Raw genomic sequence first — 23,161 nt, forward strand, 5'->3', positions numbered from 1 at the left:
GGTTTCTTGAAAAGTTACTGCAATTCGGGTGGTAATTCGTGTTTGAAAAGCTGCGTTTAACTGAGTTCAAGACTGCAGTTGTTCTTCGATTGGTGATTGATTTGTTCAAAGATTGAAACCTGACTATGTGGGATATGAGTGTTTGTTCGTTTACTTCTTTCTGAGGGACTTGATCATGACTGTGTTGGCTACGAGTAAATGGCGGATTACTTCTGTTGATGGGGACGATTCTCGAACGAGTTGATCTTATTGAAGAATATACGAGTCTTGTCATTGGAGTGAAGATTTTGATCATTTGGGGTTTATTAATGAAGGTTGGAACTCTGAATCTTATGCCTAAACATTAGTGCATCTTTGCGAACAAGATGTGGAAGAGCTTCAAAGAGTATATTTGGATACACGTTATCAAGAGAGGGAAAACCGAAGTGAAAGATGTTGAATGATCGAGTTGTTCATGAAGATGTGTGACGAGGTTAAACGTAAAGATATGTTTTCTTTACCGGTTCTGACAGATAGCTGACGACTTGATGCTGATTGTTGAAAGATTTAACCATATCATACGTCAGTGGATGATCGGAATGATCTCCAAGAGTTGCTCACTTTGAGGGGGAGATCTGATATGAGAAGCTAAATGTTATTAGTTTTCTGAAAAAGATTTAATGATTGTTTGTCTGCACAAGCCCGAAAATCATCAGTCAAGGGGGAGTCTGTTAGTGCACGGTTTGTGACTGGTGATTTGCAGTTAAAGTATTCAAGGATAAAGTATTCGATAGCTACGGAAAAGGGGGAGTCTGTTAGTGCACGGTTTTGGTGTCCGTAGCGATCGAATAAATTATAGGCGGTTTAGTCTTTGTATTTAACGTAAATAGCCTATAAATAGGGAGCTCATGCTCATAATTTATTAGAGAACTTCTACATAGTTTAAGTTATTCTATCCTTAACTTATTTCCACCATAATTTATTTACTCCATATTTATCAATAAAGTATTATATTTAAAGTATCGATTTCGTGTTGATGTATCGTATTAGCGGCTAGATCTTGGTCTCTATGACGTTCTCTCAAGTCTTTCTAATTATCTTTAACGTATTTGTCATTTTGTTTAATGTAATAAACAAGTATTTATATGTTTAGCTCGTTAATGTAATGTCTAGTTCGCTAAGGTTGTTTAGCGAACTAAGACTTATGTCTATTCCCTCCTGATTCGTTAGGGGATGTTAACGAATCAGGGGGTGTTTCGTTAAGTTATTTATATATGTAACGAAGTAGTGTCTAGTTCTCTAGGGAATGTTAGCGAACTAGACCTATCTTCTATTTATAGTGAACTCTGTTCACAAGTAATTTAAGTTTTGGGAGATAATTAACGATACGTTGTCCAAACACTCTCTCAATCTTCATCTTTAATATTATTCATACACATACAACTACTAATATACTGATAATATATATACACATATAACACTTAATCAAACGTAATTATGAGCTAAATCTATGTTAAGGATTAATCAAATACACACAGATCCGAAATCTGTTATAGTTATAGGATTGATCCACCGAGTTCCAACAAGTGATATCAGAGCTTCCAGGGCTCAATTACACTAGATTTTGTGGTTTATTTAGAGTATTGGACGTTTAATTAGTATTAGATATTGATACAGTTCTGTTTGGGTGAATTTGGATCAATCTGAGGTGAATTGATTGAATTATGGTAGGTTTGGACTTGATTTGAGTTGGTTCAGGTATAGGAACGGTATTGTGAATCGGAATTGATGTTTGGTTTGGTTTTGGATTGATTCGGTACTGATTTCGGTGTTAACCGAAACATGGTATAATTGGACTGGTAATCGGGGTTAATTGGTTACGAGTTTAGGTGTTTTGGATTCGCGATCGATTTACGAGTCGTTTGGTAATTTATTTGTGCATTTTTGGTTAAGAATTGAGATTGTATTACGAATTTAAGGTTCTGGGTTTATGGGTTTCGTGTTCTTCATTACCAGAAAATCTGGAAATCTTCTTTGATGATTTGAAAATGAACATGATTCGTTATCATCTTTTTGTTGATTCGTTATCTTGTTCACCTTGATTCGTTATCTAAGTTAGTCAATTCGTTATAAACTTCAAGTAATTCGTTAACCAGTTCGCATAAATATTTGATTCGTGTTACCTAATTCGTGATTTGGGTTAACAGATTCGTGTGACACGCGTCTACCTTGGGATTTGTGTCATAACAACCTTTTCCACGTGGCATTAGGTGTCAGAGTTTGTTACAAACTGTTGTATCAACCTGATTCGCAATAGTTGATTCGTTATCAACTGTAGCTAGTTCGTTATCTATTTCTCTAAGTCTTTCTTAGAGATTCGTTACCGAAAACTTTCTAATTCGTCAAGATTCTTCTTATCAATTTGATAGCTAATTCGTTAGTCAATTCGTTAATTTGACTTATTGTTAAATCTGATTCGTTGACTTTCTGATTCGTTGGATTGATTCGTTAAGATCAATCTTGATTCGCTATCTGATCAATCTTTTCTTCGTTAAGATTTGATTCATTAATTTACTTTTCACAGTTCGCTACAACTGTTTACAGTTCGTTACATTCACTATTCACTATTCGTTAACCTTATTCATTAATTGATTAGTTACACCCTTGAATTTTTGAAACTTGTCAAAAATGGCCGGTATGTATGCATTAGCTTCTCAAAACATGTTGATGCAACAAATGTTGCAACTTGATACCGAGATAGGCTCACATTCGAAATGTCCAAGATTGATGAAGTTCAGTGACTTTGCCAAATGGGAACCTAGGTTTCGTGCTCATCTTGGATCAGTTCATCCTGACTGCTCATATTGTTTAGATGAAGTTTATATTGTCCTATGATTGGAGTTAAGACTATCGGATTCAGACCTAAAGCTATATCTCAATACTCACAAGAAGAGAAGAAGGCACTAGAGATAGAAACTAAAGCCTACTCTACTCTAACCATGGATTTACCTGAGAATATATTTCACCAAGTGGGTAGTATTAAAATCTGTGCCTCTCTGTTTCAACATATCCGAATGAGAAGTATGGGAAACACGGCTGAAAGCAAAAGGTGATGCTTAAGTTTCAATTCAAAAACTTTAATTTACTCAAAGGAGAAACAGTTGAAGAGATGACAACGAGATTCACTCACTTGATTGTAGAAATGGATAAAGTTGATATGAAAGACTTAGAGAAATAGATTCACTCACTTGATTGCAGAAATGGTGTCAGAGTTTGTTACAAACTGTTGTATCAACCTGATTCGCTATAGTTGATTCGTTATCAACTGTAGCTAGTTCGTTATCTATTTCTCTAAGTCTTTCTTAGAGATTCGTTACCGAAAACTTTCTAATTCGTCAAGATTCTTCTTATCAATTTGATAGCTAATTCGTTAGTCAATTCGTTAATTTGACTTATTGTTAAATCTGATTCGTTGACTTTCTGATTCGTTGGATTGATTCGTTAAGATCAATCTTGATTCGCTATCTGATCAATCTTTTCTTCGTTAAGATTTGATTCATTAATTTACTTTTCACAGTTCGCTACAACTGTTTACAGTTCGTTACATTCACTATTCACTATTCGTTAACCTTATTCATTAATTGATTAGTTACACCCTTGAATTTTTGAAACTTGTCAAAAATGGCCGGTATGTATGCATTAGCTTCTCAAAACATGTTGATGCAACAAATGTTGCAACTTGATACCGAGATAGGCTCACATTCGAAATGTCCAAGATTGATGAAGTTCAGTGACTTTGCCAAATGGGAACCTAGGTTTCGTGCTCATCTTGGATCAGTTCATCCTGACTGCTCATATTGTTTAGATGAAGTTTATATTGTCCTATGATTGGAGTTAAGACTATCGGATTCAGACCTAAAGCTATATCTCAATACTCACAAGAAGAGAAGAAGGCACTAGAGATTGAAACTAAAGCCTACTCTACTCTAACCATGGATTTACCTGAGAATATATTTCACCAAGTGGGTAGTATTAAAATCTGTGCCTCTCTGTTTCAACATATCCGAATGAGAAGTATGGGAAACACGGCTGAAAGCAAAAGGTGATGCTTAAGTTTCAATTCAAAAACTTTAATTTACTCAAAGGAGAAACAGTTGAAGAGATGACAACGAGATTCACTCACTTGATTGCAGAAATGGATAAAGTTGATAAGAAAGACTTAGAGAAATAGATTCACTCACTTGATTGCAGAAATGGTGTCAGAGTTTGTTACAAACTGTTGTATCAACCTGATTCGCTATAGTTGATTCGTTATCAACTGTAGCTAGTTCGTTATCTATTTCTCTAAGTCTTTCTTAGAGATTCGTTACCGAAAACTTTCTAATTCGTCAAGATTCTTCTTATCAATTTGATAGCTAATTCGTTAGTCAATTCGTTAATTTGACTTATTGTTAAATCTGATTCGTTGACTTTCTGATTCGTTGGATTGATTCGTTAAGATCAATCTTGATTCGCTATCTGATCAATCTTTTCTTCGTTAAGATTTGATTCATTAATTTACTTTTCACAGTTCGCTACAACTGTTTACAGTTCGTTACATTCACTATTCACTATTCGTTAACCTTATTCATTAATTGATTAGTTACACCCTTGAATTTTTGAAACTTGTCAAAAATGGCCGGTATGTATGCATTAGCTTCTCAAAACATGTTGATGCAACAAATGTTGCAACTTGATACCGAGATAGGCTCACATTCGAAATGTCCAAGATTGATGAAGTTCAGTGACTTTGCCAAATGGGAACCTAGGTTTCGTTCTCATCTTGGATCAGTTCATCCTGACTGCTCATATTGTTTAGATGAAGTTTATATTGTCCTATGATTGGAGTTAAGACTATCGGATTCAGACCTAAAGCTATATCTCAATACTCACAAGAAGAGAAGAAGGCACTAGAGATAGAAACTAAAGCCTACTCTACTCTAACCATGGATTTACCTGAGAATATATTTCACCAAGTGGGTAGTATTAAAATCTGTGCCTCTCTGTTTCAACATATCCGAATGAGAAGTATGGGAAACACGGCTGAAAGCAAAAGGTGATGCTTAAGTTTCAATTCAAAAACTTTAATTTACTCAAAGGAGAAACAGTTGAAGAGATGACAACGAGATTCACTCACTTGATTGCAGAAATGGATAAAATGAAGTTGAAAGACTTAGAGAAATAGATTCACTCACTTGATTGCAGAAATGGTGTCAGAGTTTGTTACAAACTGTTGTATCAACCTGATTCGCTATAGTTGATTCGTTATCAACTGTAGCTAGTTCGTTATCTATTTCTCTAAGTCTTTCTTAGAGATTCGTTACCGAAAACTTTCTAATTCGTCAAGATTCTTCTTATCAATTTGATAGCTAATTCGTTAGTCAATTCGTTAATTTGACTTATTGTTAAATCTGATTCGTTGACTTTCTGATTCGTTGGATTGATTCGTTAAGATCAATCTTGATTCGCTATCTGATCAATCTTTTCTTCGTTAAGATTTGATTCATTAATTTACTTTTCACAGTTCGCTACAACTGTTTACAGTTCGTTACATTCACTATTCACTATTCGTTAACCTTATTCATTAATTGATTAGTTACACCCTTGAATTTTTGAAACTTGTCAAAAATGGCCGGTATGTATGCATTAGCTTCTCAAAACATGTTGATGCAACAAATGTTGCAACTTGATACCGAGATAGGCTCACATTCGAAATGTCCAAGATTGATGAAGTTCAGTGACTTTGCCAAATGGGAACCTAGGTTTCGTGCTCATCTTGGATCAGTTCATCCTGACTGCTCATATTGTTTAGATGAAGTTTATATTGTCCTATGATTGGAGTTAAGACTATCGGATTCAGACCTAAAGCTATATCTCAATACTCACAAGAAGAGAAGAAGGCACTAGAGATTGAAACTAAAGCCTACTCTACTCTAACCATGGATTTACCTAAGAATATATTTCACCAAGTGGGTAGTATTAAAATCTGTGCCTCTCTGTTTCAACATATCCGAATGAGAAGTATGGGAAACACGGCTGAAAGCAAAAGGTGATGCTTAAGTTTCAATTCAAAAACTTTAATTTACTCAAAGGAGAAACAGTTGAAGAGATGACAACGAGATTCACTCACTTGATTGCAGAAATGGATAAAGTTGATAAGAAAGACTTAGAGAAATAGATTCACTCACTTGATTGCAGAAATGGTGTCAGAGTTTGTTACAAACTGTTGTATCAACCTGATTCGCTATAGTTGATTCGTTATCAACTGTAGCTAGTTCGTTATCTATTTCTCTAAGTCTTTCTTAGAGATTCGTTACCGAAAACTTTCTAATTCGTCAAGATTCTTCTTATCAATTTGATAGCTAATTCGTTAGTCAATTCGTTAATTTGACTTATTGTTAAATCTGATTCGTTGACTTTCTGATTCGTTGGATTGATTCGTTAAGATCAATCTTGATTCGCTATCTGATCAATCTTTTCTTCGTTAAGATTTGATTCATTAATTTACTTTTCACAGTTCGCTACAACTGTTTACAGTTCGTTACATTCACTATTCACTATTCGTTAACCTTATTCATTAATTGATTAGTTACACCCTTGAATTTTTGAAACTTGTCAAAAATGGCCGGTATGTATGCATTAGCTTCTCAAAACATGTTGATGCAACAAATGTTGCAACTTGATACCGAGATAGGCTCACATTCGAAATGTCCAAGATTGATGAAGTTCAGTGACTTTGCCAAATGGGAACCTAGGTTTCGTGCTCATCTTGGATCAGTTCATCCTGACTGCTCATATTGTTTAGATGAAGTTTATATTGTCCTATGATTGGAGTTAAGACTATCGGATTCAGACCTAAAGCTATATCTCAATACTCACAAGAAGAGAAGAAGGCACTAGAGATAGAAACTAAAGCCTACTCTACTCTAACCATGGATTTACCTGAGAATATATTTCACCAAGTGGGTAGTATTAAAATCTGTGCCTCTCTGTTTCAACATATCCGAATGAGAAGTATGGGAAACACGGCTGAAAGCAAAAGGTGATGCTTAAGTTTCAATTCAAAAACTTTAATTTACTCAAAGGAGAAACAGTTGAAGAGATGACAACGAGATTCACTCACTTGATTGCAGAAATGGATAAAATGAAGTTGGAAATTTCTGAGATTGACAAGATTGATACTATTAAGAGTGCACTACCATGTTCGTACTCTACTTTTCTAATGGTATTAAAAGAAAACGGTTATTTCAATGAATACTTGACAGCAAGTTATTTTTTACAAAAGATTGAATCTCGTGAGTATGATCTCAAGTGTCAAAAGTCATCAAAGGAAAGTCAAGATCCTGCTTTCTATGGTGGTAGCATGCCTCTAAGTTCCACCATTTCACCGATCACTGCTTTTCTGACACAGAACGCAAGAGAAAATGAAACAACAATATATAGTGATCCTAGAGCATGTTTTTATACTGTTGGTAACTCTGGATCACCAAATGTTTCTGCTGGTTCAGGAAGTTCGTCTTCGACAAATCAATACTCATCACCTCCAAACGTCAACATGAAAGAAGCTGAACAAAATTTTTCCTTCTTATCAGATTTTATGACTTCTTATGAAAACTTGGTGAGTAGCAAAATTGCCACTAGTGATCTAACTGATGAAGACTATGATCAGATTGATCCAGATGACTTAGAAATCATGGATTTAAAGTGGAACATGGCAATGATTCTTCGTAAGGTGAAAAGATTCATGCAAAGAACCGGAAAAGATCTTCCTGCCCTGAACAAGAAGTTGGGATATGACAAGTTAAAGGTGAAATGTTATAATTGTCAAGAATTCGGTGATTTTGCAAAAGAATGTGACAAACCGAAAAAGGAGTATACTGGTCATCGTGGTCAAAATTCAAACTCTTCAACACCACGAGGTAATGATACTAAGAAGAAACCATCAAGTTCTGGGTCACAAACAATGTTAGCTGATGGAAATGATTGGTCACAACGACAATTGTGTAATGATAATCAAGCTAATTTGGCTTTGCTCGGGTTGACTCAAGATTTTCATGACGCTAGTGGAAGTGAGGTGTCTTCTGATAATGATTCTGGATTAGATTCTGATGATTCCTGTGACAAGCCTATAACTGTCTTTGCTTGCATGGCTAAGATTAATGAGGTTAGTCATTCTATTTCTGCTACATCATCGGTTTAAGTAAATTGTGCTGAATGTGAATCTAACAAACCTAAGTTAGAATCTATAAAGAATCACAATGACAATTTAGTGAAAGAAATTGCTTCACTAAAGGATACTTATCGACAATCTCTTGAATCTCAGATGAGATCTCGTGAAAAGATTGAAGCATTGTCGACAAATAACCATGATCTTAAAGCTAAGTTATCTGTGAAAATGACGATTAATGATTAAAAGTTTCAAGAAATTTTGAAACATCGTTCAAAGATAACCGAGCTTGAGAATGAGGTTCTTGAGTTAAAGAACAAATTGGGAAAATTTCGAAATTCCTCTTTTCTGTTGAATGAATTTATTGAAGTTTCTGGAAAACAAAAGGATTCAAAGAAAGGTATAGGTTTTGTTGAAATTCCTCCACCATTTCAAAATGATTATAAAATTAATCCTTTGCTTCTCAGAAACCTCATGTTATCCTTAAAGAACCTGTGATTTCAGAAAAATCTAAACATAGTAAGTTTGAAACTGTTAAAACCCAATTTGCTTCTCAGAAACCTTATGTTCAAAGCAACAAAGTTTTTGTTGAAAATGTTGACAAAGTTATCATTGAGGATGTGTTTGAACCTGAAATTATACACAAGAACAAGAACATTCCAAGTTCTATTCACATATTGTGTGAACCTCATGAATTTGAGGAGGCTATGTATGGTTCGCACACAACTAAGATGAAACAAGGTGTTCATGCTAAACTAGTGAAGGCTAAGAAACCAGAAAAACCCAAAATTTCTGATGAGGATTTGTTGTGTTTCATAAATCCTAATGTATCTAAGCCATCATCTGCTCGTGTATTTAAGTTAAAGGGGATGGACACGATGTTCACTGAGAAAGACATTCCAATAAGTATCATTAAACCTAAACTGATTGAAAGTGTGTTTCACAATGAAACTTTCAAGATTCATGAACTTGAACGTTTGTATGCTCAAGCGAAAACATCAGCTCCATCTGATCCATTAACTAAAGCAAAGCAAGTCTTAAAATAAGCAAAAAAGTTTCAATTTGTGAAGTCAACTGGAACAGATACGTTTAAAAGTTTTTCGAATTGTTCTAATTTAGATTTTTACTTGAAAAAGAAATCTGAATTACCTGATGAGTTTGCTAAGAGCATGACCAAAAATGTGAGTCATCAGTCATCATCTGTGTCACATGTTCCAACAAATCTTCAACATCATCATGTTGACATGCGAAGTTGTTTCCTTTGCGGTCAACAAGGTCATGTAGTAAGAAATTGTGGCCAGAAGAACTATCAGAATCTTCTTCCTTTTATCAAGGACCATTCCAAATTGGTTCCTTTGGCAAAGGAGATTCTGAAACGACCTGTGTCATATGCTGATGATACTCATATTATGTTTTCGAATGTACCTCCTGGAAAAGTTATTCATGTGAATGAAACTCATGGTTCCGTTAAATCTAAGTTTATTCCAACTGAACCGTTATGCAAAAACGTTAATTCAAATGTAGTTCAAGCTGCATATCTAAGACGAAAGTCTAAGAAACCTGTAACTTATTCTCAAGTTGCTGAACAACAATTGAATGTCACTAAGGTTAATTTTTCTCAAGAAAACCAAACGGTACCCAACATTGAGGCCTGGGCTGCCTTTTTGAACTAATCATTTTAATTTGTGTGTAGGGTACATCCAAGACCATTTTTGGTGAAAACTGGATCATGGATAGTGGATGTTCTCGTCATATTACTGGGAATCTCAACCTCTTAACAAACGTGAGAAATATTCAAGGGGGTTATGTGGCGTTTGCTGGGAATTATGTTGGTATGATTACACAAGAAGGTGATGTTTCAAATGGGAAGATTACTTTTGAGATGGTTAACTATTGTTATAAAGTGGACCATAATTTATTGAGTGTATCGCAAATCTGTGATAAGCAATACAATACAGTATTTACAGATAAAGAGTGTCTGATTTTGAAACCGGGTTATGTGATTCCCGAGGACATGGTTGTCATGCGATCACCTCGATCAAATGATATTTATGTCTTGAATATGAATTCTAAAGTATCTACATCGATCGAAACGTGTTTTCTCTCGAAAGCGACTTAGAAAGACTCAGTTCTTTGGCATCGAAGAATGGTCACATACATGTTCAGAAAATGAACTACCTGATGGCAAATGATTTGGTAGAGGGTGTGTCGTTAAAGAATTTTAAATTATCTGATCACTGTGTTGCTTGTAAGAAGGGAAAAAAGAAGAAGAAATCGCATCCAACTAAGTTATTAAATTCCATTGATACTCCGCTTGAACGACTTCATATGGATTTATTTGATCCAGTGAATCGTGTGAGTATTTCTGGAGACTGGTATTGCCTCGTAGTTACAGATGATTATTCACGATATTCATGGGTCTTGTTTATGAGTTCAAAAGATCAAACACCGGGTACTGAATTTAAAAATACTGTATTAGATTTCTTTTGTTTCCAAAACGGAATTCATCGAGAATACAGTGCCCCATATGTACCACAACAGAACGGTGTCGCTGAAAGAAAGAATAGAAAGTTGATTGAAGCTTCTAGAACGATGCTTGCTGGTTCAAAGCTTCCTGTCCAGTTTTGGATTGAGGCGGTGAATACTGCTTCTTATACACTCAATCGAGTTCTAACTGTTAAAAGACTCAAGAAGACTAGTTATGAATTGTTGAATAATCGTAAACCTAATTTAAAGTATTTAGAACCATTTGGGTGTCGTTGTACTATTTTGAAAAAGGATATGGGAAAGTTTGATGAAAAAGCCATCGAGGGTTATTTCTTGGGGTATACGTCACCTAAGAAAAGAGTGTTTAACTTTACGTCCGGTTGTGTTGAAGAATGGTACCATGCGGACTGTCAAAAGTACACTACTCCTTCTCAAGGAAAAGGTCCCGACTGGATGTTTGACTATGATGGCTTATTTAATTCGTTTACTCCAACAACTGATCATTCAGATGAAGATTTAGTTCGTGCTAATTTTTAAGAACATTTGGAAATTCCAAGATTTGCAAGTTCATATGATGTTGAAGCTCCAATTATTGCTCCAACTGAAGAACCTAATAATGAGTCTCCTGTTCATTATGATAATGCTTCTACTTCATCTGATGATAATGCAGTTGTGGATCAAGTTATTGAACTTGACTGTGATGTTTCATCTCCTGAATTGGGTGAACATTACACTAATTTATTTGAAAATGTTCCTGTTCCTGAGAATCCTAATCTCAGGATTCATAATTACCATCCAGAAGAAAACATTATTGGAGAACTTGATGTGGGAGTTCAAACACGACATCAAGTTGCTTCTTCAAGTGAAAATAATGTCTTATGTGCTTATGCTGACTTACACTCGTCTGGGATTGTACTTCTTGCTAAATTCACTTGTTTTCTATCTCAAGTAGAGCCAACGACTCCTCGTGTGGCACTTCAAGATCCTTCTTGGGTAGAAGCCATGCAAGAAGAATTACAGCAATTTGCAAGTTTAGGTGTTTGGGATCTTATTGACAAACCTACTAGAGTCAAGAAAGCAATTCCGACTAAGTGGGTATATAAGTGTAAGAAAGACGACCGTGGGGTAATTGTGAGAAACAAAGTACGATTAGTTGTGCAGGCTTTCATCAGCAAGAGGGTATTGACTACACTGAAGTATATGCTCCAGTTGCAAGATTATAGTCGATTCGAATCATTTTGGCATATGCTGCTCACAAGAATATTAAATTTAATCAAATGGATGTCAAAAGTGCGTTTCTCAATGGTGAATTTCATGAAGAAGTGTTTGTCTTACAACCTCCAGGTTTTGAAGATCCAGATTATCCTGACCGTGTTTACCAACTAAACAAGGCATTATATGGTCTACATCAAGCCCCGAGAGCTTGGTATGGCAAGCTTGCCGACCATCTGACAGATAATGGTTTCAAACGTGGAACTGTTGACTGCACTTTGTTTTATAAAAATATTGGTGATGATCTTCTACTCATTCAGATTTATGTTGATGACATAATCTTTGGGTCTACAAACGACATGTTGTGTAAGAAATTCGAAAAGTCTATGCAAACCAAGTTCGAAATGAGTTCGATGGGAGAGATGAATTTCTTTTTAGGGTTGCAGGTTCATCAGTCTACGAAGGGAATCTTCATTCATCAGACAAAATGTGTGAACGACGTCTTGAGCCGATTCAAGATTACTGCCGGAAAAATCCCTTCTACTCCTCTTCCCGTGGGTCACAATTTACCACCGGATGAATTGGAGGATACCGTTGATCCGACCCTCTATCGTGCTATGATTGGTTCTTTAATGTATTTAACTGCTTCTCGACCCGACATAATGTTTGCTGTTTGTTTAAATGCTAGGTACCAAGCTAGTCACCGAGTGACTGACCTGGCAGCGGTCAAACGTATTCTGCAATATCTAAGGGGAAATCCTGACAATGGGTTATGGTACCCCAAAGATGATACTTTCGATCTTACCGCTTACTCAGACTCAGACTATGGAGGATGCAAGATCAATTTTTAGTCTACTACAGCGGGATGTTAATTCTTAGGAAGCCGGCTTGTTTCCTGGCAGTGTAAGAAGCAGACAACGGTCTCCACTTCAACCGCCGAAGCATAGTATGTTGCAGCCTCGAGTTGTTGTTCCCAGGTTTTGTGGATACAACAACATCTTCGCGACTACAGTTTGAAGTTTCTTACTACTCCCATCTTGATTGATAATTCTGCTGCTATTTGTATCACCAAGAATCCCGTACAACATTCAAAAACGAAACATATCGAAATTCGATATCATTTTATACGGGATTGCTATGAAAAGAAATTAATTGATCTTGAGAAAGTGCACACTGATTTTCAGAAAGCCGATCTATTTACCAAAGCCTTTGATAAAACAAGCTTTAACTTTCTGCTTGTTTTAAATGGATTGAAAACCCTTGCTGAGATCCTAAATTTAGGATGATTAACTTTTATTTTAGTCTATTCTTACTTTCAATTTTATTTTGTTTTTAGGTTTTAGGGGGTGAATCTTAGAAAATACAAAAATATTGTGCTTTTAGTTTGTATAGAGAAAACCAAGAAACATTAGAAAAATTTGAAAAATCAAAAATATTGTGTTCTTTCTTGTTTTATTTTAATATTTGAAAAACCAAAAAAAAAATTGAAAAACCAAAAACATTTTAAAATTAGAAAATATCAAAAATATTGTTAGTTCTGTTTGTACAGAAAATTCTGAAAAAGTCAATAAGAATGTGAATTTTCTCGGTTTGTAAAGAAAAATCCGAAAAGACAAAAAGATTGTGTTTTTAGTTTGTAAAGAGAAAAACCAAAAAGATTTTTGCTTTTGTTCGCTGAAAATTATGTCATTTGCTTCTATTTTGAAGGACATATACGTGTATATGTTTGGTCCTGATAATTTCTCGTAAATATTCGGGTTAGCCATTTATCAGACAAATGGAAAGTACTTGGGGAGTTCGTTAAGCTTTCTACTTTATTTTTAGCGGAAAATTTAGTCAGTTATTTAAGTTTGTGAAGCGTGCTTGCATGTTTTGGTCTTGTTCTCTACTTGTAGATGGATAGGATAGCCATTAATTTATGAACTTAAATTAACTGGGGCAATTAAAATTCATTTTGTTTTATGCTCGTCAAAATTTTGAGTTTTTGAAGCAAAAAAGAGAAAATGATAGTACATTGATTATTTGACTCCAAATCCAGAAATAAATAAGCTTAAAAGGCTGTGTGCTTAATTATTGGTGCATTGATAGGTCTTAAAAAAGCTGTTAGAGTAAAGAAAGTGATATAAACCTAAAGAAAAGCCAAATTGAAAGAGGTGTTAGTCTCTAGCAAAAGTCTCGGTGAGGATGGCAGAAATGTAATAACCGGTCATACTCAAGCCTTATAGTTGTTGATCTCCCAAAAATATAATAAAGCAAATAACAAGCGTTAGGATTCTGGACACTGTGAGTCTTTATGCGGCTTAATCATCTGGGTATTCATATGCATGAATATTTCACTCGCTTTTAGAGCAAACCCAAAGTCATTAAACTTGATCACTGCTGTACTTCGTACAATCCAAATTACTGACTTAATCGAAATCCGCTGTTAGTCATACAATTGTTCCTCCCTTGCGTGCGTCTTAATACCAATAAGAAACGAACCCTAGGGGATACAATGTATGTAAGCCAACAGATGGACTCGTGCATACTCACTCACGGTAAAGAAAACTTGATGATTGCTCAAAATTTCTCAACTGGTATTAAAAATTTTTGATCAACACTATAATGGTTTAAGTCAAGTTGGGGTGATTTGGCAAAAATCAAATTAAGCTTGAACCGAAATTAGAGGTTGATAGTTTCTGATATTCAGTACGTTAATTGAACCATAAATCATATCACATAAATGCTCGAAGGTTTGTTATAAGATTTAAGTGGACAACAATATCAATGACCGACTTAACGCTAGTCATAATATCGCTGAAATATTAAAACCGTGATGGAAGGGCATTTTAGTCAATATGATTCTCTACTGAGACTCAACAAAAACACAAAAATATGTACTGCTTTTGAAAAATCATAGAAAAACACAAAAGAATGTCTATTTTTTTTAATGTTCGGATACTTTTGTAAATACATTCTTTAATTTTTACAAAAATACCAAAAATATTTTATTTTTTTTTACTTTACATATTATTTAATATCTTTAAGTTATGTTTTGAAAACGTGAAACATTTTTAAAGTATTTAATTATCAGGATAAAAGGTCCTCGGTAATTCTTTTAAGTTATATTTTTTATTTATTGGATTATTTATTTAATTCTTTATTTTTAATTATTTAAGTTAAATTTAAATAAACGTTAATTCGTTAAGTATGGATAACGAATTAGGTTGCTCTTTAGCGAAATACTTTCTAGTTCGCTCACCTAATTCGCTTCCACACTCTATAACGAAATGCATCCAATTTGTTATACATATTTAACTAATCAAGACATAATTTGAAGTTAATTCGTTATGCCACGTATTAACATAAGGGTAACGAATTGGGTGATTCGTTATTTAAATTTCTAACGAATCAGCTTGGTTTGTACATTGGGATGCGTGTAAGGACTGTGTATAAAGGACAACTGTTACACGCTTCGTCCTTCACTGTTCTTTCATCTTCCTTATACCTAAAGTCACCCTTTTCAAATTTTTTTCTCTAAATTTTTGATCTTCGAATATAGAAATTTCGAGTATTCCGGTGTGTTGCTAAGGTATAGATAAGAACATCTTTATGTGTTACGTCAAAAATGCTACCGTTTTGATTGTCTAATTATGTGATTTTGTCCTAAGGGTTTTCACGGCTTGATAAACCCTGATCAATGGACATTATACTATGTTATTATAGTTCATTTTGATTGTATTATGACCGGAATGTGATTCCGAGACCCTTGGTAGACTTTAATCACAGTTTGATTCTTATTTGCCGGGTTGATTGAATGTTGATGCTTTTGGGGTTTTAAGCTCTGTTTAACTCACCGAGTGTTCTTATTTATTTCACGGTGTTAAGCCTCAATCTTAATACCATGGGCTTCGTATTGCAATTCCGAGTTGGATAAAACTGTGGATTCGATTACTCAACGATAAGCATGAGCTAATTGAACCTGGTTTTAGTCCTGTTGATCGTCGGTGTTCTTATGTATTTTGACTTTGACCAGGATTGTCAAACATTAAGTCTAATTATTGACCATTCGTTAACCTTAGTGAATTGGAACTACTTCGTGTCCAATTCGTTAAAGATACTACGAATTAGCTCAGCGGATCAGTTTATCAACGAATCAAATGTGGATTCGTTAAATTTGGAACGAACTGGATTTGAGTTCGTTAATATTTATAGTTACTTCGCTTGATCTAATTCGTTAATATATTTAACTGATAGCGAATCAATTGATTCGTTACATGTGTGTAACGAATCAGATTGATAGGCACACGAATGACATTTCATTTTTATTTATTGAATTAACTTTTGTAATTAATGATTTATTCCAATCAACTACACGCGTAAATACATTAATTACACACGACATATAAAATTTATTACACCATCTAAAATAAATAGATATATATATATATATGTTAATTGTATTATTTCTTCATATTACTTATACTTGTTCTAAACTCTATTCAGTAAATATGGCTGATCAATTGAATCAAGATCCACCGGTTGCTGGTCAAGGGCAACAAGAACAACCACCACAAGCACAACCACCTCAAGCACAACAGGAAGAAGTTATTTTATTACCTTATGACACAAAACACAACATATGTGCTTATGTTGATCAAGATGTTGCTGATGTTGAGGTGTTCGGAGACATTTTGATATTCTTAAGACGATCAATGATACATTATGTAATCACAGCTTCGACCTAAAGTTTATCTGAGCATTATCCGTCAATTTTGGGATACTGCTGAGTTTGTTGAGATGGAGAATCACATTCGAGCCACGATCAATCAAACTGTTATTACAATTGATGTGGAAGTGGTTCGTCGTGTACTTCGTTTTAATGACAATGATGACAACCCTAGTGAATTTGACAAGCAGTTGATCAAAGGCTTGTTTACTCGTCTACGTTACGGTGGTGGTATTGATGATTTTATGTTGAACAAGAATGGGTTATGTCCACCATACAAGTATCTTCTCCATGTCTTAATTCATTGTATGAGTGGTCGTCGTGGTGGTTTTGATCAATTCAGAAGAAGTATACAATCAGCTTTTGTTGCACTTATCCTCAACAAGTCATTTAACTACTCCAAGCTAGTTTATGATCATCTGAAAGAACAAGTTCAACAAACACTTCAAAAGAAGAAAATTTTAATGTATCCTCGATTTCTACAACTGATCATTCAAGACTTAATCCCCAATTTGGTTATTGATCAAACGTTGGTGAACAATGTGCTTCCTATGGAACACATGAAGGCTGATACCGTGCATCGAATGTTGGTCTATAGAAAGGAGAAGCCAAGGGATAAACGGATGATTGGTCATATCATTAATCCGAATTACGTATGTCCTCCTAATGAACGCTGGATCCACGACGACTCGGATTCCGAGCGTGAAGGGGGAGAAGGTGGGAATGATGATGATGATAATGATGATGGAGATGGTGGAAATGGTGGAGCTGGTGATGCTGCTTTTCAAGAACAACAAGAAGCAGTAAATGCTGCGTAAGCTGCCACCATTGCATCTCAACAAGAAAGAAAAAGAAAAGGGAAAGAGGTGGCAACTGGAGAACCATCAAAGAAAAGATGTGTGTCAGCTGGGGCTGGGGTAATTATTGGTGTGCCACCACCTCGTCAATCAACGCCTCAACGCTCGATAGTGCCGCCTACTACTAGCACTCCGATGCTCACATTGACGACGACGTTGGTGTCTCATGAAAGACTTGGTTTAATTCCACAAATGGCTTTATCTGAAATACCAAGGCCTCCTGCTACATTGTCTACTGTCCCTCCAACACCATCCATGAGGCCTCCTCCTCCTCATCCCAGTGATGTCTCTTTTATGAGAATTACTCGGCCTCAAGGACCGATCCAACCTGTTCATCCATCCCTGTACAACTTGCCACCGAACCGTCAGACTGATATGCTGTTGAATCTTCTTCATCTTTATGAAAACCAAATGTCTGCTGACCGTCAGAATCAGGAATGATTTATGGAGAATCAAAGACGGATGATGAGTTATATTTCCTTTTTTCCTAAGGAGACTAAAGCGCTATGTGCGATTGTTGAGTCTCAGGGGGTGAAAATGAAGGAACAGGAGGATCTAATCCTGTAGTTGACTTGCAAAGTGGATTCCTTAAAGAAACTCAAGAACAATGATGAAGATTCTGACGAATCTGGTGTAGGAGGTGAGCCTAAACAAGCACAAGGCTCATCTTCCGGTACTGGTATAAGTGGCGGTGATTTGGATAAACAGGTTGTTGTGTATAAAGATTCAACGGCTGTTAAGCCAATTGAAATGATTGAAGCCAACACTGTGATATTTGTGGATGGATCGGGGGTGGTTAGAAGTGTGGTGAAAAGGGATGAGATAGAGGTTGGTGAGTTCGTTGATAGGTCTTTGACATGGGAGGAGATTTCCATACTGCTTAGGTTGAATGATGAACAGTTGACCGTGTTAGAGACTGAGCCAGACATTGAGGTGGTGAATGAGGAAGGTTTATCAGAGGATCCGTCTATTCAAATGAATACGTATTTTATTTATGAAGACGAGGATGTTGAGATGGAAGACGTCACTGCTAAGGAGTATCTAGACTTGTTTCAACACACAAACGTTGATCAAGGTGCTCTAGTGTTTGATGAACAAACGGTTAAGGTAGCTGAAGATGAGTTGGAAAACACGTCAAAGGGAAAGAAGGTTGTGGACACTCGGTTCAACTCGATTGAAAATCCAACCGATGCCGATATTGATAAGTGGTTCAGCTACAAAGCGGCGGGTAAAATTATCAAGGCATATCGGTATGTTGATCAAGAACGAAAAGACATAGCTGCAACTTGGGTCAAGGCAAACCAAGTGACCTCCTTCAAGACGGTATCCAAGGTACATGGTGATATCGTCTCGTGGCTTTATGATTCTGGGCTTAAGGTATGTATAATTAAATGGGAGAAGGGGATCCAGTACTACGAAATGATAATGGACGTTCTGACATCACCGCGGTGGGATGTTCGTACCCTCGCGCGTCGTCCATTTATCAATCGTGGTGGCTACCGGACAACTGAGTGGTTTCATCAACACTTACTGTTCGAGGTCCCGAGACGTAAACGTATTGACGAGATTGATCCAAGGACTGGCTGGAGGAAACTTGTTCTTAAGGTAAAGCTGCCAAAGACGATGAAGCGGGTACTTGTGAAGACGATGCCCCAACACATGCATCTCTCGTTTGACCGCTGGTACTACGATAATCGTACTGGCGAGGCCGTCATTGTGCTTGGTAAAGGACTGAAGACTGAGCTTATCAAGATAATCGACCCTATGTGGTTGGTTAATTTATCTGAAACAGACAATGACGTGCTACCCAAGAACCAGATTCTGATCAAACGCAATGAAGACTACGACCTGGCTATGCAATTTCAGCGGGTTGTGCGTGTTTGTCATTAAAATGGAATTCCTAGTTGCAGACATTGGCAGTCCAAGCATTTCAAGTGAAGAGAAAGACAAAGAGCACAAGACGAGGGGGTGTCTGTTAGTGCACGGTTTTGCGTCTTGAGTCTTTGTAATTATCTTTAACGTATTTGTCGTTTTCTTTAATGTAATAAACAAGTATTTATCGGTTTAGTTCGTTAATGTAACGTCTAGTTCGCTAAGGTTGTTTAGCGAACTAAGACTTAAGTCTATTCCCTCATGATTCGTTAGGGGATGTTAACGAATCAGGGGGTGTTTCGTTAAGTTATTTATGTATGTAACGAAGTAGTGTCTAGTTCGCTAGGGAATCTTAGCGAACTGGACCTATCTTCTATTTATAGTGAACTCTGTTCACAAGTAATTTAAGTTTTCGAAGATAATTAACGATACGCTGTCCAAACACTCTCTCGATCTTCATCTTTAATATTATTCATACACATACAACTACTAATATACTGATAATATATATACACATATAACACTTAATCAAACGTACTTACGAGCTAGATCTAAGTTACGGATTAATCAAATACACACAGATCCGAGATCTGTTATAGTTATAGGATTGATCCACCGGGTTCCAACAGTAACGAAAGGGGTTCTATCATCTATATACGTCTATTTAGCCTTGAGTAATTTAAGCATTGTTAATCTATTACACCGAACCTCGGTTTGTACTGTATCTCGTTTAATACTTCGTTAACATTATTATTACTATTACTATATTACTATCAGTTATATAACAAAGAACATATCATATAACTAGGTCCGTAGCTTAATTAATCTAATACGTATACGAATTGATTAGATCCGAGTTGTGATTTACACCAGCTTCTGCTTCTCAGCTTCCAACTTCTCGCGATCACCAACTAGAAACTTTTTTTCTCAACAAGTAAATTCCTCTCTTGACTAACCTTCTGACGTTGATAATAAAGATCCTCGGCGTAAGCTTCCACCTTACTACGCTTATCTTCAGCAGAAGCCTTGGCAAAAACAAGCTCATGAACCAAGCTTTGCTTATGAGTAGTTAAGGTCACAACCTTCTCATTCTCCTCGACCGAGGCACCCTTCAACTTCACATTCTCTTCCTCAAACTTTTTAATGCCAACATGCATATTACACCACCGGCCCATACCCTCGTGAACTAGGGATAACAAATAAGCTAAGAACTGAAAAATCTTACCCCTTAGCTCACTATCGCTCAAACTCTTAACAATCACCTTCTTAGCATGAGGAATACAATGATCGAGGAGATCCCGACAAATGGGCATCTTCTTCAAAGTATCACAATCATGAACACCACAAGAAGGAACAAAGATAGTAGTTGATTCAGGATTAGGAATACCTTCTGAAGGTCCAACAACACCTTTTTCCTTAGCCTTCTCGGTCATAACAAGGCTCAACAGTTTCCTTAGTACCTTCAACCTTTTTGCCAGTATGCTCCTTGGGCTTCCCCCCGTTCTTTTCAGCAGTTGCAGGGATAGGTTTCTTGGAAGAAGCTCGAGGAACCTTCTTAGAAACAGAAGGTACCTTCAATGGTGAAGGGGAAGACCTCCTAGATAGCTTCTCCTTACCAGCTGGAGGAATGTCAGTAATGGAAGCCACAAGGACAACATCATCATCCATTTCAATAGGATCCGAAGTGTTGGAGCTAGGAGCATGTGTCTCTTTGAACCTCTTGCTACTTTGAACATGAGTAGAAGCAGCCTTCCGAACAGTCCCTATGGGAGGAAGGCCAGAAGAGGTGGAGGTAGAGCTACGATCATTATATTGGTGGAAATTCTTGGTGCTCTCAACAACGTTGGGATGACCTGGGGTAACATCCACAACTAGGAAAGTTGAAAGTTAGAAATGAATAAAAAAAGAAGCATAAAAACAAATAAGGAACACACCTTTGTCATCAACAAATATCTTGGGCTCGGCATGAGAATTGGACCATTTCGTGTTCAAACTAAAATTTACCAAAAACTCCTCAGGAAAGGTAGGAAGCTTACAACTCACAGAACGAAGGTTCTTAAGGAAGGTAGCGTCAAGCTCCCCAGCCTTCGGCTCAGGTTTGTTCAAGGTAAGGTCATGCTTCCTCCAAGCTGGAGAGAAAGGCAAGATAGTATCATACACAAAAAAGAATCTATCCTTTCAAGGATACGTGAGTCCAACAGTACTTGAGATTAAACCATCCTCACACTGATTCTTCTCCACTGTAAACCAGCCTCAACCTTACCCTTCGGACGGCTTGAAACGGGGGTAGAATGACTCGGAAGTTCATGCTTTAAATCAGCTGTTGGAATTACGTATGCCCGAGACACATACTTATACTAATGTGGCTAACTGTGTTTGATCCAAGTCGGGTCATACCCAATAACAAGCTAGACGACACCAAATGTATTCTTTTAGTGATTTGATCATTTAAACGAATACCGAACACTACTTGTTTAGAAAATTGGTTTTCTAAACAAACACACTTGAGGATTTAAATAAATTATGTGGATAATTTGTTTATATAAATTAATTATTTAATTGGTTAAATAATTATATAAATGTATGTGCATTTTATGAAATGAGTTTTATAAAATAAATTGGAGATGTTTTAATGGTTAAAACAAAAGCAAAAAAAAAAAATAATAATAATAATATCAAAAAAAACGGCCACCCCATGTGGGTGGAAGTTTTTGTCCTTTTATGCCTTGTCTCCATGTGATGGGAACCTTTTACATCCCCAATAAGATTACATGCATTTTGGTGTCTTGAGTGTGTAGATTATTATTCAAAATTTTGAATCAAGAAACTCCTCTAACTCTCTCTCAAGTTCACGGCCAAACCAAGGAGTTTTGGGAGAGCTTGTGAGCTTGTTTAAGTGTTCATAAATCCTAGCAATCAAGTTGGTGTTGTCACAAATAGCTTGGGGTATCACTATCTTGAGGTCTTCTTCTTTGGAGGCTTGCCATTCATCCACCATCATCTTCAATATCTTACTTATTCTTCTAAAGGTAGAAGAAGGTACATTTACATTTTGTGAGCATATTGTTCTTGTAATTTTGATCCTTGTTCATTGGGTTTTGATTATTAACATAATGGTATGTTCATAACTAGATTTAAAATCTAAGCTTCCGTTGCGTTTTTCTAGTTAAATATGGTTAACTTGACTTTGATAAACTTGTATAAAACCCAACAATGGCATCAAGAGCCGGTTACAAGGACTTATGCTTCTTACATGTTCATAGATTTCGGGTTTTTCATGGGTGAAAAAGGGGTCCGAAATTTTGGTGGATTTAACCCCCATGGTTTTGTAAGATCTTGACATGCATGGAAAGATCTTAGGAAACCATTATTAACATTTGCATGTTGAAAATTGTAAAATTTTGGGGGGGGGGGGTTTGGGCCGTAGCCTCTTGGGGGGGGGGGGGGGGCCGATTCCTTTGATGTTTTTGGGCAATGGTTGCTTAGGTTGCATGCTTAGAACATTTGGTATGTTTGGATGTGTCATAACCGAAACCGAGACCTTGGATGTGTTGATTGTTGTTATGTGTATGTTGGTTATATTTATTATTCAATATGGTTGTAATAATTCATATTTTAGGCTTGTGTAATTTATTTATTCATAAGTTGGTATGTAATAAATAGATTAGTTGCATTTTCTTTGTTTTAGAAAAATATGTATTAGGATACATTTTGTAAAAATTGAAGATGCAAGAATTGGTGGATTTGGGCCTTGGACCAAATTTTGGGCTTGTTGGGCCTCACCGGCCCATCATGGGATTCAAGCCCATTAGGCCCATAAATTTCACTCTTGGGCCCAAG

The sequence above is a fragment of the Bidens hawaiensis genome, unplaced genomic scaffold (genome assembly GCF_021521415.1).
Source record: "Bidens hawaiensis isolate Kalapana, Puna unplaced genomic scaffold, B.hawaiensis_p1.1 tig00000599_1, whole genome shotgun sequence".
Lineage (NCBI taxonomy): Eukaryota > Viridiplantae > Streptophyta > Magnoliopsida > Asterales > Asteraceae > Bidens > Bidens hawaiensis.